This window comes from Anomalospiza imberbis, chromosome 6, assembly GCF_031753505.1.
Source record: "Anomalospiza imberbis isolate Cuckoo-Finch-1a 21T00152 chromosome 6, ASM3175350v1, whole genome shotgun sequence".
Classification (NCBI taxonomy): domain Eukaryota; kingdom Metazoa; phylum Chordata; class Aves; order Passeriformes; family Viduidae; genus Anomalospiza; species Anomalospiza imberbis.
Window position 1 is genome coordinate 44,743,486 of NC_089686.1, and position 14,193 is coordinate 44,757,678.

Genomic DNA, 14,193 nt, shown 5'->3' on the forward strand with positions numbered 1-14,193 from the left:
CACTGACAGGACCCAAGGGAATGGCCTGCAGCTGTGTCAGAGGAAATTGAGGCTGGATATTAGAAAAAGGTTCCTCACCCTGAGGGCGGCTGTGCACTGAAAAAGGCTCGCCAGGGAAGTGGTCATGTCACCAAGCCTGACAGAGTTAAAGAAGCATTTGGACAATGCTCTCGGGCACATGGTGTGACTTTTGTTGTGTCCTGTGTTGGGCCAAGAGTTGGACTCGATGATCCTTGTGGGCCCCTTCCCACCCGGCATATTCTGTGGTCTTTAAAAATGTCAAGGAAGCAAATAAGAATATAAGCAATTTAAAAAGGCAGAGCCACTAAGTAATGCTGCGGCTTGCGATGGAAACAGGCAGCAGGCTGGCCACCGAGAGCACGAAAAGTAGCTGGAGAATGCGGGCATCGATCCCGCTACCTCTCGCATGCTAAGCGAGCGCTCTACCATTTGAGCTAATTCCCCGCGCTGGGGGCCCTCCCTGCCCAGGACACTCATATTCACCTCTCGCGAGATGCCGTGCGCCGCCGGCTGTTGCGCGTCCCGTTCGGAGCTCCCCGTGCGCCTGCGCGGCAGCGCGACGGCCGGGGCTCGGCGGCGGGCCGGGCTGGGCGCGCGCCGGGAGAGGAGGATGCGCCCCGCGGTGAGACCTGGAGCGGGAACGGGGCGGGAACGGGAGTGGGAATTGGAGCGGGAACTGGAGCGGGAACGGGGCGGCAATGAGAACGAGATGGCAATGGGGACGGGAATGGTGGGGGGCTGCGAAGGGCTGTGTGTTTGGCGGGCAGGATGCGTACGGCTGTGTGTGGCTGTGTGTGGCTGTGTGTGTGTGGGGCGGCGGTGCGTGTGGAGGTCGGAGCAGGGGCTGGAGCGCCCGGCACAGGCTCTGCCAGGGGCCTGGGCTGGTCTTTGAGTCGCGGCGGGGCTGCGCTGAGGTCAAAACAGAACGAATCAACCAAACACACACCCCCCCCCCCCCAATAAAATATCGAGCCCCCACCCCGCCCTCCCTGCTGGCGAAGGGCGCAGGAGCTGCCCGCTTGACCCCGCTTATTGTTCAGGGCGGCTTCGCCTGCCCGGCAGCTCCTCACGGCCCTCGGGGCGCAGAGCCCGCACCGCCCCTGCGCCCCGCGGGGCTCGCGGTGACGCTCGGCCTGGCCGGGCCGGGCAGCCCCCAGTATTTGCTGCCATCCATGCTGGGACATCGGGCTGGGTCCCTGCGCCTGGCTGGGACAGCGGGGATGCCCAAGTGCCTGGATGAGCAAACCTGCTGCGGGCAGTCGGTTCTCCCCGCCTTGCCTTGCAATGTCTCCTTTGAAAACAACACCCACAGAAGTGAAATCTGGCACCGTGGTGAATCGGGAGGTCTTTTCCTCCAAGAAATGGTTCCGTTTGCTCTTGTGCTCCAGCTGGAGTAGAGTTAAAGGCAGCAATTTCCCTGCTGGACAAGGAAGGAGATGCTGGCTCTGGAGCAGGGAACTTCAGGTGCCTGTTGAAATGGCAGATGGGGGCATGTGCTGGAGTGTTCAGGCGAGCTGCATTGACCAGATGGGATTTTGGTGCCCGTTTTGGATGCGGGAAAAGGGGATGCCCTCAATCAAGGGGTGCATAGCAAAGCAGATGAGAGCATTGGATCGTTTCTCTGCCAGCGCTATGCTGAGGAAGATGAAGCTGTTGGTGGGCTTGCAGTGTTTAATTAAGGCCGTGTTCAGCAGTACCAATATCCAGGACTCAGTTAAAAACATGTCATTCTGGTAAATATCTTGCCTTGTGCTCAATTGCTTTTCTTCTCCTCTGATGTTCTTGAGTCAGACATGACAAAACTCAAGAAGCATTGATGGCCAGTGTAAAATACTTTCTGAACCAAAGTGATTACAAAATAACCTTGTTGTATAACCGCGGTGGTGGCTGCTTAACACCTAGCTACGTGGAGAGCAACAGAGTCCTGGGCTGAGCTGGCCAGGCTGCAGGCAGCGATCCTGGTCACCGAGTCACTGCAATTCACTGAGCCAGCAGGGAATTTGGTGAAAGTGATGTGACTTGCTGTGGCTTTTGCTCCATCGAGTTCCTGGGTGCTTTACACATTGCTGTCCTGCAGTACTTTTCTATTTCTACCTTGGCTGTGTTCAAGCCATCGTTCGCTGGTTTCAAAACCATTCTCTGCTCAATTTTATACCCTTCCTAAGCAATTTGCCTTAGTTCTGCCTGTGATATACAAGTTACTTTTTCTGGATGAATTTGCTGAGCTATCCTCCTCCAGACTATGAATTTCTGATTAAATACTCCTATATATCAACAGCTTTGCAAATGAAATAGGGGCAAAACATTTTTTATTTATTTTACTTGACAGGTTTTGGGCTCTGTGAATGAGGTCTGCTTCTTGCAGAGTTTGCTTAATAGGTTCTCTGAATGATATTTCATTGAAATACTTGGAATTTTAAATTTACTCCTCTTTTGTTCTTTTTGACATGTTGCATCTTACTTTAAAGGGCCAGTGAAGCATGACCTCAGAGCTCTTCGGAAACTCTCCTGTCTCTCATTTATCGTTTTCACGGTTGTGAGCTTCCTTCTGTGTTTTTTTTTTAGTTTGGTTTGTTTTTTGTTTTTTTGGTTTTTTTTTTTTTTTGTCAGAGAGAAGATTGGCCAACAAACATGTTCTGAAAGACATGTTTATCTTTAAGAAAAACCCAACAGCAACCAAACAAGCAGGCAGCCGCACCCATCCAGCAGTATGATTTCTTATCTTGGAGCTTGACTCATAATTTTGATGGCTCCTTACCCTTATTAGTTTTTTTGAAAAGAAAGTAGTTTTTGTAGCTATTCCCCTGTGTACCACACTGGAGAGCATTGCACTTATGTACTTTTTTTTTTTTTTCTTTTTTACATCACCCTGAGTTGCAGAACCCCACAGTCTTACCCTGGGCTTCTCTTTTTTTCTTTTTTCTGATATGGAGTAAACCAGGAGATGCTTGAGAGTCTCTCCTGCTGAGGACTTTTACCTGCAACACACATGACAGCGTTTCACCAGCTTGGTTTTGCTAAGTATCAAGCTGACTCTGTGGAGCTGGAAAATATGTTTCAGGCTGTGTTTTGCATAGATGCTCTCAGATGTGAGGTTTCACCCCCTGGTGTTATGTGTGTTTTTCCTGTCACAGGGCAGTCTGCCTCTGAATCATGCTGCTGGGAGCTCCTGGCAGAGCAAATGCAGGGGCAGGGATAAGAGAGGCCTGTCTTCAGCCTTGCTTCGTCAACCCCAGCCACAGCCCTCCCTCATTTGTGTCTTGTTTGGTTTAATAATGGGGTTGTACAGCAGCTTTTCCCACAGCAAAACCTCTTTTCTCATTTTCTTTAGAATTAAAATCGCTCCAAAGAATGTGTGTTAAGGTGGACTTTGAAACTCAAAGCTTGTCAGTCCTTCACAGTCATGCCGGAGTAATGCCTGTGCTTTCCTCTCCTTCATTTTAATTACAGGGGAGAGTAGTTCAGATCCCACAGCTCAAGCTGTTGGAAGGATGTGTCTGTGCTCTGCAAATAAATAAACTTTGTGCTTGCTTTCCCCGTTCTGTCTTCCACTTGCTCTGGCAGAGCTGTGCTCCTGAACAATGCTGGGCAAGTATTGTTCAGGTTTTGGTGGATCTCTGTTTTCTCCTTGTGCTCCATCCATACTGAGATTATAGAAGTTGCCTTGCAGGTGACTGGGAATATACCACCTAAAGAAGCATACAGCTGCTCTGTGTAAAGAAGAGCCCGCAGAGATGCTGAAGTTGCAGAGCTATCAGTGCAGCTTTGTGCTTGCTGCATCTCCTTCAGCTCTTGGCAGCCTGGGACATCCCAGTTGTCCATTTTACTGGGTAGTGCAGGGTTCTTTAAAGGGCTGGTTCATGCCACGCTGCAGATTGCTCAGCATGGCGCTGCAAGAGCTGCTGTGTGGTGGAAGGCAGATTTCTAGAATGTGCAAGATACTCTCGTGTACTGAGGGTAGCAATCTCAGCTGGTTTTCTGCCATACACCTCCCAGTTTGAAGTAGCAGTGGGTATTTCTGAAAGAAGTATTCAGACTGGAGTGCTTGCTCTGATTTTCAAGGTGGGTGGGTGCTCTCTAGCCGTGGGTTTGCTTTGACACCCTCAGCTTAAGGTATTTGTAGAGGGACGCTGTAGATTGTCCCCACTAAGTGTCTCCCCGAGTGCCAGCCACGCTTGCCGGCTCCGCATCCCGCCGGGTTGTTCCTGCGCGTGCCATCCCCCTCTGCACTGCAGAAGAGCTAAATCGGGGTTGCAAGAAAGCTGGCGAGAAGCCTGGATGTTCCTAGAAAGATATTGATTGCCCTGGACAGTTCGGGGTTGTTCCTTTTGTTTCCCTGGCTCTCGTCACGGGGACGGGGTCGGGCTCGTTCGGGCGGCAGCTCACTGGAGGATGGAGAAACAGTGCCGGCTTCGCGGGCTGAGGCTGGAGCGGAGCCATCCCAGCCCGCCTCTCTCAAGTGTTAAGTCTGAAGCAGCCTGCCTGGTAATTCCATTAATGAGAGCCCAGTGCCAGAGAGATAAATGTAATTCCACGGTAAAGCTAACGCTCGGGCTCAAATGGAGAGGATTTGCTGGTTCTCCCGGGTGCACTGCTGTGAGTAATGTACTCCAGTATTACCCACAGAAATGTTTAAAGTCTACATGTCACTGCAAAGACTGGGCAATGATAAAAAAATCTGCTTCTAAATCTTCATGTGAGGAAATCCTTAGCTCCAGAGCGTAGCTGTCTCTTTGCAATGGGTTTTACAGGGAATAAAAGTTTCCTGCTTAACTCCTGACATGCAGGATGGCACCATGCTAAGCAGCCAGCTGATCCAGGAGACAGCTTGCATGGGCTATAGCCAGAAGGAGCTCTCTGTGTATAATCAGTGCAGGACAGAAATTATATACCCTTTGTGTGTCACACCAGAAAGCTTGCAAGCACCTCAGAGCCAGCCACCACAATTGCAACTAGCACAAGCTTCTCTACATTTTTGGCAATGAGGTCCATGCTTGAATTCAGAGCTTACAGTTCTGGCTAGCTTGGTTTGAATTCTTTCTGATTTCTCACTTTTCTTAGTTTGATTTGCAGATCACATCTTCTTGTTTGCAGTTGTATAATACCCTTGTGGCACCATCATCAAATCTTGTGTTGAAAAGGAATGGTTAATTGGGATATTTTTAGCTCTCCTTGTGGCTTGGATCCTGGAAATCAAGCACAGGAGCCAGCACCATTCAGCTTTCTGCAGAGGAGCTTCCCGTGCTGCAAGCAGCAGCTGAGCAGTTGTGTCTGACAGGGTGGGAGCTCACAGTGCCAGTGAGCCCCAGTGCTGTGGTACCCCAAAGTTCAAGCAAACAAATCACTTGCCTCATCTTTTGGAGCTCAGTGAAGGGTTTTCCTTGTCATCAGTCCGAGGTGAGGGAAAAAATTTCAATGAAAAATAAGCAGGTGCTGGGGATGCTCAGCCCCTTGGGTGTTCCCATCACTTCAGCTTTGCCTGAGTGTCTGTCAGTACATATCTGATCCCCTTAGCTAGGACTTGGGTGCCTGCTGGTGTCCTGACAGCAGAACTAAAGCCAGCTTGCTCAAAATGCTTGTTTGTTGGTATATTCAGCAGCTTGCTGGTGCCTCTTGCTGCAAGAGGTGTGGGGGAGAGTGGCTCACTGGGCAAAGTGAGGTGCATGCTTTGCTGGTGACCTAGCAGCAGCTGGGACAGCCAGCCTCAGTCTGCTCCTGCATCTCTTACTTCTCTTTGCAGCAGCTGTGCACACATGCCTGCCTTCTTCATGCACATGCTGTGGGCCAATTCACTCACCAGAAATCAGGATCAAAAGCAGATTGTCTTGAGTTTTTAAATCTCCTGCCTCCCCTAGCCTTCAGTTTTGTTCATTAATCAGTGAGGGACATGCATGCGAGAGCCACATCTGCCACTCACCACCGTGGTGGCAGGATGTTGGGGGGATATGGTATCAGTCAGAGCTACTGCAGTTGCTCTTTGAAAAAACTTCTGTTTGCATCATAGCTGACTACAGAAGTTTTAGCTTAGTAGTGTGGTTTTCTCACCCCAAGTTAAATTTTTTTAGTGTCTCCTTTCTTTCTTTTAATGCTCTGACATCTGATTTGGGCTTGAGTGGAGCAGGGTAGCACTGATAGTGAGTTATGTGTCCTTTCAAACATTTCAATACAGAGTAGATGAAGGAGCAGGTAGGAAAATGACCTGCATATTTAGAAATTCAGTTTTTTGAAAAACTGGTGCCTTGTTCTTACAGTATCTCTTCTCCTTCCCCCTTCAGTTCCATGAGTCAAAAGTGATCATGAGAGTGTTGATATATGAATGGGGGGATTTATCAGGAAGGATGTAATGTGTTCGTTCCTCTGGTGGTAACAGAGTGGATCAGAAGTGTTACCTGTTCTGTTGCTGCTGCTTACAATGCTAACCAGATAAAGTTACTGAAATTAGTTCAAAGCTTTGCTATTTGCTTTGCTCCTTGACTTGCTGTATAAGTTTCACTGGGAAACCTATATCTGACCTGCAAAGCATTAATTTGTTTGGTGTCTCTTGTGGCCAAGGTGCACGATTGAGCCACATTGGTGCTGCTAGTCTAGGTGGCCTGGCACTGGATTTATTCTTTACCAACGTATTTTTGAGCCACAGCTGCATTCCCATCAAGTTTGCTGCAGAGCTGACCAGGCTGACAGTAGCTACGGTAGACAAACACCCACCACTTGGCTCCCTTGGATAAAGGGCTGGTAGGACCATCACTTGACCTCCCAGAGATGCTCTAAATGTCTGGAGGCTGAGCAGAGCCTGATGCATTGTCCTTCTGCCTGCCTTGAGCTTGTGGTATAAATCCCCCAGCAGGCTCGGCAGGGGTGACCTGATGGCTGTGTTTTGATACCTCTGTGTGGTAAGGAGATCTGGCTGGAGTTTGCTCAGGGTTTCCCATGCTGTGAGAGAAAGATGCTGTGAGGTGCCACAGGTGGAACTTGAAGTTGAATTTGGAGTGGGAAGGGGGCATATGTAACATATAGCTGAGAAAGCCAATGAGCTTCACAAGATCTTAACCACTGAAGGGGCTGAACTTGTTGCCAGTTGATGTGTTTAAAATGTGATTAGTCACCTCCTAAAGTAGGGTGCTGTAATCCGGTTTCTGTGGAAAAAATTGCACCATACATGTGTCAATACAAGGGGTGGACTCAGCTCAGCAAGTGTGTGTGTGCTTTCAGTCTGGGTCTATAAATCCCTTCAGTTATTCTGGCCCTCGACAGACTTGTGAGAACTCAGAGAGTTTTCTTTCCTGCAGCATTGCCCTCGCCACGCTTTTAACATCTGAAAGTCTGGATGGAAATTGTTGTCATCTCACCCTCTTATATGCCAGCGCTCAGTCTGATGGCAGACAGGTTCTGTGGCAGCCAGACCTTTTCCCTCCATTCTGCTGGAGGAAATAGGAGGGAGAAGGGGCCAGGGATATCTCTGCCCCTCTTTGGCAGTGGGCTGTTGTCAGCCTCCCGTGTGTCCAAGGAAACATTTTTTCAAGATTTTTGTCTGGATTTTACAGGGATCTCTTCCCTTACTGCTTTTCTGCCTTGGGCATGGATGCCAGCTGGATCTCCAGTGACCTCATCCTGTGGCATATCCAAGCAGATCAGTATTTGGGAGACCGCACATCACCTACAGCAGGGTGCTGGATCTGGCATGGGGATAGCTGAATGGACAGAGAGGCCCATTCCCAGAGAGGCTGGGCAGGAGGGTTATTTGCCCCTGAGAAATGCTTGTTCTTTAGTTTGTGGCTCAAACAATGCTTCTACTCCATATTCTCTGACTGCTGGAAATGGCAGACTGAAATGAAAAGATTGGGTTAGCGACTATCCTGCTGGAGCTCAGAGAGAATGAATTTAGCTGTTCTTGTTTGATTTCAAGAAATTGCATTAAAATGAGCAAAGAGGCTGTGCACCAGAGGCTGCTTCCGCTGCAGGCATCTGCTTGCAAGACTGTGTTGCAGAGCGATTCCTGCTGGTGCTGCAAAGCCAGTGGGGAAAGCAGAGCTGTGGCACGGTCCAGGAGACCTCTGCGGAGGTGCAGCTGAAGGGCTTGGCTCTCTCGATTGCTTTGGCAGCTCGGCTGTACTTAGAAACAGGTGTGGGCATTGCTTGCACCTGTTATCAGTAGTCACTGGTGTCTTGGTGAGTGCAATGAGCTGCTTTTCTCTGCAAGCTAAGGAGCTGTGCTCTGCCCCAGGCCCCTGCTGCTGGGAGGCGGCATGCAGGCAACTGGAAGTTCTCCAGCCTGAATGTTGGATGTGTGACATGATGGATGTGATGGCTCTTGTGTCCTGCCTCACATGAGTCTGTGGTTACACCAAGCTGCAGCTGACTTCTGAAGCTCTTCTCGGTAAAAACTGACTTGAATTGATCCATTGTGATTTATTTTTTAACTAAGATGCATTTCTGCAGAGGTGAAAGCTTGAGCTTTATTACAAAGTCCATGATTTTCTTAAGGATGCTTTGGGATATTTTGGGGGTGTGCATGTGGTCTGTGTTATCAGAAAAACTGGGAATGGGCCAGTTGGAGATGTGTAGCTGCTTAATTGATTTAATGCTATGGAAATTCAGTTTGAGTAATTGGGTGTTTTTTCTGGTGGGGGGGAAAAATAGAGCTGTGTTAAGTGGAGGGGCAGCTCTGGGTATTTCTGTGAAAGGCGTGAAAAGGAGGCTCGAATGCGAGTTTTTGAACTGTGCTTGTCTGTTCCTGTCGAGAGTTGGTGGTTTCAGTGAGAGCACGCAGCAACCATCGAAGGCAAGGCTTGCCTGGGGCCCTGGGGCAGAAGCCTGTGTGACTAATGTTGTGTAACTCAGAAAAACAAAGCAGGATTACTCTACCTCCTTCCCCTCTGTAAGGAGCTAGTGGTGGGGAGCTAGTCAGACTGCTGCTGGGATGCTTGGATGGGACCTCTGGGCAAGCTGATGGATCAGCTCCCTCTACTCAGTGCAGCTTTGTGGTGTGTACTTTTTAGGTGGGGACTGTGACTCTTGCTGGTTTTGGAGGTGAGGTGACTGGCTAGCATGTGAAGGCTGGTGCTGGCAGATGGATAGATAGATATCCTGTGCTGCACCTGTGTCTGCTGTAACCCCTCCATCCACACCTGTGCCAAAGGAGAAGCAAGGTGGGGGTGGAGGGGGCTCAAGCTTCCCGGTGCTGGGGAAAAGCCAGCCTGTGAGGACCATGCTGGCTGTGTTCTCCTCCCTCCACACTCCTGGTGCTGTTGAAGTTGGTCATGTGTTGGGCTGAAGGTCTGGCTTAGAGTTCGAGCCTGTGCTTCTACTTTTCCATCATTATTTTCCAGGGTTTCTCTGCAAGGAATTGGAAAATCCTCTCTATGGGCTGCCGTGACAGCCTTAGAACTATCCAGATGGATTTGAACTTTGGTGCTGCAAAGGGCTTTGCATATTTATTTTCAGCTTCCTGCTGTCTGCTTTGCTTAGGAGCTTTTGCTAGATCCTTTGCATATGCTTGTCCTTGCTTCTCTGCTCCTGGAAACCATTTGAGAACACCCTTCCAGCTATGACAAAATACCCCCCTCCCCCCCACCCCACCCCCCCCCCCGAAAAAAAAAATATCCCCAAACCTCTTGGAGGAATTTTATTTTACTGCTGTGCCTTGGTAAGTTGCAAGGCCTGCATAGCTGTGGTGTGTTGTTGTTGGGATGCACCAGCCTAGTTTGGAGACCTCAGAGAGCAAATCACTGGGCTGTTTTGGATGGGTCTTTAGACAAGTGAGTGACTGAGCACGCTCAGTAGTGAATGGCGCTGTTAAACTGATTTTATATGACTTACCCCTGTGCAAAGACAAATATATGATGGGTTGAAGCCTCATCTAGGTTTCCACATGTGCCATCTTTCTGAGGTCATGCTTCTCATCAAGCTTTAGCTGATCTGAGGCTGTTCTCCTGCCAAAAAGTCTTCCCCTTAATTTTCTTATTTCTGAGATGGCTTCCAGTTGAATCGAGCAAATGATGGTTGCTACCTCTAGTGTAGAGATGACTGGGATGTGTAGAAGTAGGGGGAGGGAAAAGACAGCAGTGTCTGTTGTGGCAGCAGAGGGTAGTTTTGGATCAGTTGAGCTGATGAGCACGTGGGAGTGGGCATGGCTTGCTGAAGAGCAGCTGTGCAGCCCCTGGTAGAACATGTCCTGCTTCTACTCTAGTTTCCTTCCATGTAGAAGGGTGGCAAGGATTGCCAAATGCGTTAATATTTCTGGGAGGCTACAGTGTTGGAAGAGTGCTTTGTGGGGCACTGCTGACTGATGGCTTCGTGTACATGCTGCCAGAGTTTGGCTTCCCGCTTAACCCAGGGGAGGTTTCCCTCTGGGAGGACTTGGAGCACAGCTTTTAAATAAAGCTTCCTGCTGAATGTATCAAGGAGAACATTAGATTGAATATAAGGGAGAAGTTTTATGTGATGAGGGTGGTGAGGCACTGGAACAGGTTGCCCCCAAAAGTTGTGGATGCCCCATCTTTGTAGTTGCCCAGTATCACTCAGTCCTCTGCTCCCTTGCTTCATAACCTTTTTATAAACTCTGGTGAATCTTTGTTTGCTGCATTAGATGAAACAAAAGCTTATCGTGTTTCTGCAGCACTACTTCAGTCTGCAACAAGCAAGGAGTCTTCTTGGCCAAGGACAGAGAGGGTCTGCTGGGGTGTTGACACTGAGAAATACATATTTTGATGCACAAGTTGGAGCTGCAGGAAAGCAGCAGAGGAGCTTAGCTGTCATGTGTCATCTGTGCTCTGCATTGCCTGGAGCCTGGTGCTGTCTTGGGGAGCAGCAGCCCTAGGACGAGTGACTCTTCTGGGCACTGCAAGAAGGAAGTTTGGGAACCAAGGAGGAGGCTGAGCACTCTGATTCCCTAGCACTCTGCTGTGTTTCCAGTATATTTGTCTGTTGTGGGACAACATGCTTTGTCTGAGAGCTGAAGTTGCTTTCGGAGGGCAAGCCAGGCCACCTTCATGTGGCTTTGATTAAATCCAGCAGCACTTAAGAAAGCTTCAGGCATCTCTTTTTGCCTTGCTTGGCAGTACTGGGAAGCGAGGACTTAAAACTTTGCCAGTGATGTTTCTGCAGCATTGTATAAGAGTAGGAGTCGCATTGAAAAAGTTGTTAAATGGAAAAGGAACTGGAGGAGGAAGGGAGAAAAGGTTGTCTTTATGGCCCTCATGTTGATACTCCCCATGTGCTGAGCCCTGGTGCAGGCATGGGTCAATACCAGTGCAGATGAAGTCCTACGAAGCTAAAGCATCCCCCCTTCAGATTTAATCCATGTGAAGTTAAGGTATGAGTTTCCTTGCTTTCCGTACCTTTATACATAGGCTACTGCTGAAGATTATTGTCCAGGTTGGATTTGTCTTGTTATTTCTGTCCTTGTAGAGCTGCTGAACAGTGTTCATTTACTGGCTTCAAAAGAACAACAGAAGACCCTCCTGGAAGTACATAATTGGAGTAAATAACTCTTGTGTTTTGGTAATGTAGAGCAACAGGGTGATGGAAAATTCGTGATTGAGGCTGGAGTCCAAGGTCTGTGCTGTGGTCTTGTGTCCTTCAACATTTTTTTCATCTTTAGAAATGCCTTCAGCCCTTCCATAATGGGAAAGGGGAAAATGAGTGAGAGGGAACAACAAAGGGATTAGACTTTTCTCAGTTCTTTAAATACCAGCTGGCAATGACAGTTCTCTGAATCACCTGCAGTGACTGGGGAAAGCAAGCAAGTCTCTCTTTCTCAGTCCAGGGTAAACCAATGTGCTGCATGAGTAAGTTTTCTCACAGTACATAATGAGATCCAGTTGGCAGGAAGTACATGAGACATTGTCAGGCTGATTCTGTACCTTCCTCTTGCTGATTTGGTGTTTTGACTAGAGACGTTGTCTCACTGTTTCCATACCTCTCTCAGCTTCCAGATCCTGTGTTACAGTGTGTCTGAGGATGGTCCTTCATCCACCACATTCCTTGCTATCCCCGAACAATTGCATGAACAGGATGGGAAAAGTAAAATTACATTAGATGTGGTGACCTTTGCTTCAGTTGTATCATCAGAAAAACTTCTCCTTGTGGCTGCTTAGAATTGTTTCCAGTAAAACATTTCTGCTATCTTTTCTTTGGCATGCAGCGGGCACTTCAAATGCCTGAAGTGAGGTGTTTTTGCAGCCTGCAGAGGTGACTTTTGTCACAGCTCTTGCTCAGTGCTGGTTAAATGTCTTCTGTGTGACTAAGGTACAAAAGCTTTATACAGCCATCAGTGGAAAATATAAAGCCTTTTTTATTATGAAACTAAAATGATGAATCAATAATGGTGATGGAAAAATGGAAGCAGCCTGGCTCTGACATCATGTGGGATTTGCCTCCTCTGCAAACAAGAAGAAATTGCACAGGTGCTGTGGAGCAGATCATCAGCAGCATCTCAGGGAGCACAGTAGGGGCATTGTAGGTGATCCCCTCCATCCCATTTACCAGTCTCTTCTCTACCCCTGCCTGTAGATGTTATGTTCATTGCAATGACTGTTTAGGAGGCTTTACTGGATGAACAGCCTTGGTTTGGGAATCATCATCTTGCCTTTTACTTTGGCTTCCTTCTGTGATTTTAGAGAAGTCCCCGACAGCCTCATGCCACATACTTCTGCTGTGATGCCAGGGCTAGACAGGAGTGTGTTCAGGGCAGGGATCTAACACCCTCCTGATTCTCGGAGATTGGTTTGGCATCCTTCCTTTTCACCAGCCAGCTCATTAATGTCACTAATTACTATTCTCTCTAATGCTTACAGAATTTGCCAGTTCCTGTATGCCAATGGGAATTGTGTTCTGGCTCCTTGTTGGTGCTATAGGAGAAACTGTTGCTCTGAACAGGTATGTTTGTCATGTTCCTTGTGAGGGCAAGAGGGGCTGCATATGACCAGGGGTGAAATGTGTGCATGGTTTGCCCGATGGGTGTGGAATGGATCCTGTGGTGCAGACTGCTCTGCAGTGAATAGTTATTTTTTCCTTCCAGAGGTTTTGTAAAAACACCCAGGCAGAAGATAAGGTTTGTGTTTTGCCTTGCTGACAGCCCTCTGAGGAGAGGGCTGGAAAACAGCATTGCTACAGAGCAGCCCCTGGGAGGCCATGCTCCTTGCTAACATAGGCACTGCCTCTTCCTTCCCGGAGCACCAGCTGGGGAATCCCAGCCGAGCTCGCGGCTGCGCAGGCGGCTGCTGCGCCCTCCTGCTCTGCTGGCCTTTGGCAGCTCCCCCATGGCGTGCATCCGCCTGCATCCCGAGCGGGGTGGGAGGGAGCTGTGTGCATGTTGGTATCCAACCATGAACAAATCTGCTGTTGTTTTCTTAATGTATGGCAAGAACAGCCTGTAGCAGCTTATTCCTCCCTGGATAATTACTGCTCTGCTCTGCCACTGATTGCTCTCAGGAGGGGTGGAGTAGTGCCTCCCCTGCGCTGCCTTGTGCATCCTTTTGCCTGAGTTATTTGGTTTGTTATTGCTTTAAGGCATCAGTGCTCAAATAAAAAATCTAATCTGCACTCTTTGCAGCTGTTTGACATTCTAAGTGCATTGCCTAAGTCAGTTGAAGTCCCTGAGATGCCAAACATATTTCAGTGGTGCCCCTTACTATGCTACGAGCAGGTCTGCTTGCATCTCAATTCCAATTTCTGGTTTACTTTGAAGAGGGGAAAATATAGGGCTGGGTTGCAGTCTACTATGGTATTATCTGGAATTGTGTTCACAGCTGATCAGAGGTGCGTGTGCAACTGGAATTGGAGTGGAATATTTTGCCATCTGTGGTTGCTCGGGGGAGGTCTGAAAAGCAGGTGCGTGATCCTGCTGTGGGAGAGTTAATGAAGGAGGGTTGGTGCACTGAACTCAAACCTTCAGTTTGCCATAGGAGCAAAAGGAGCTACTTCTGCAAACATCTATGCCTTATGGATCTCATAAAAATGGCATTGCCTTGCATTTAGCTTGCCTGAATGGCCCATTTGATTGTCTAAGGATATAATCACAACTTGCTGCATAGAGCTTTCTTGATCCCTAAAAAAGTGAAATGGATTCATTATGGAAAGAGATCTTTCTTGAAAACCTGGTTCATCCAGGACTGTCTGGGCGGTGCTGCAGATGTGAAGAGGAGTAGGAGTCAGGGTGGAGCTGTTTCCACC

General features: G+C 48.6%; 1 protein-coding gene and 1 non-coding gene across 5 annotated transcripts in view; one reads left to right on the forward strand and one right to left on the reverse strand.

Moving 5' to 3' along the window:
* Positions 1-392: 392 nt before the first annotated feature.
* TRNAA-AGC (transfer RNA alanine (anticodon AGC)) lies at positions 393-465 on the reverse strand. Its single transcript has one exon. It is a non-coding gene; the product is annotated as a tRNA-Ala (tRNA).
* A 65-nt stretch (positions 466-530) lies between these two features.
* LOC137475933 (USP6 N-terminal-like protein) overlaps positions 531-14,193 on the forward strand; it is a 76,289-nt gene continuing 62,626 nt past the window's right edge. The window contains exons 1-2 of one of the 4 annotated variants that reach the window (XM_068193817.1): positions 531-643; positions 12,816-12,897. The gene's annotated coding sequence lies outside the window, so the exon portion shown is untranslated. Of the gene's footprint in view, positions 644-8,123; positions 8,142-8,191; positions 8,396-12,815; positions 12,898-14,193 lie in introns of those variants that run through there. The other 3 variants (XM_068193819.1, XM_068193818.1, XM_068193820.1) reach the window with 3 other exon arrangements.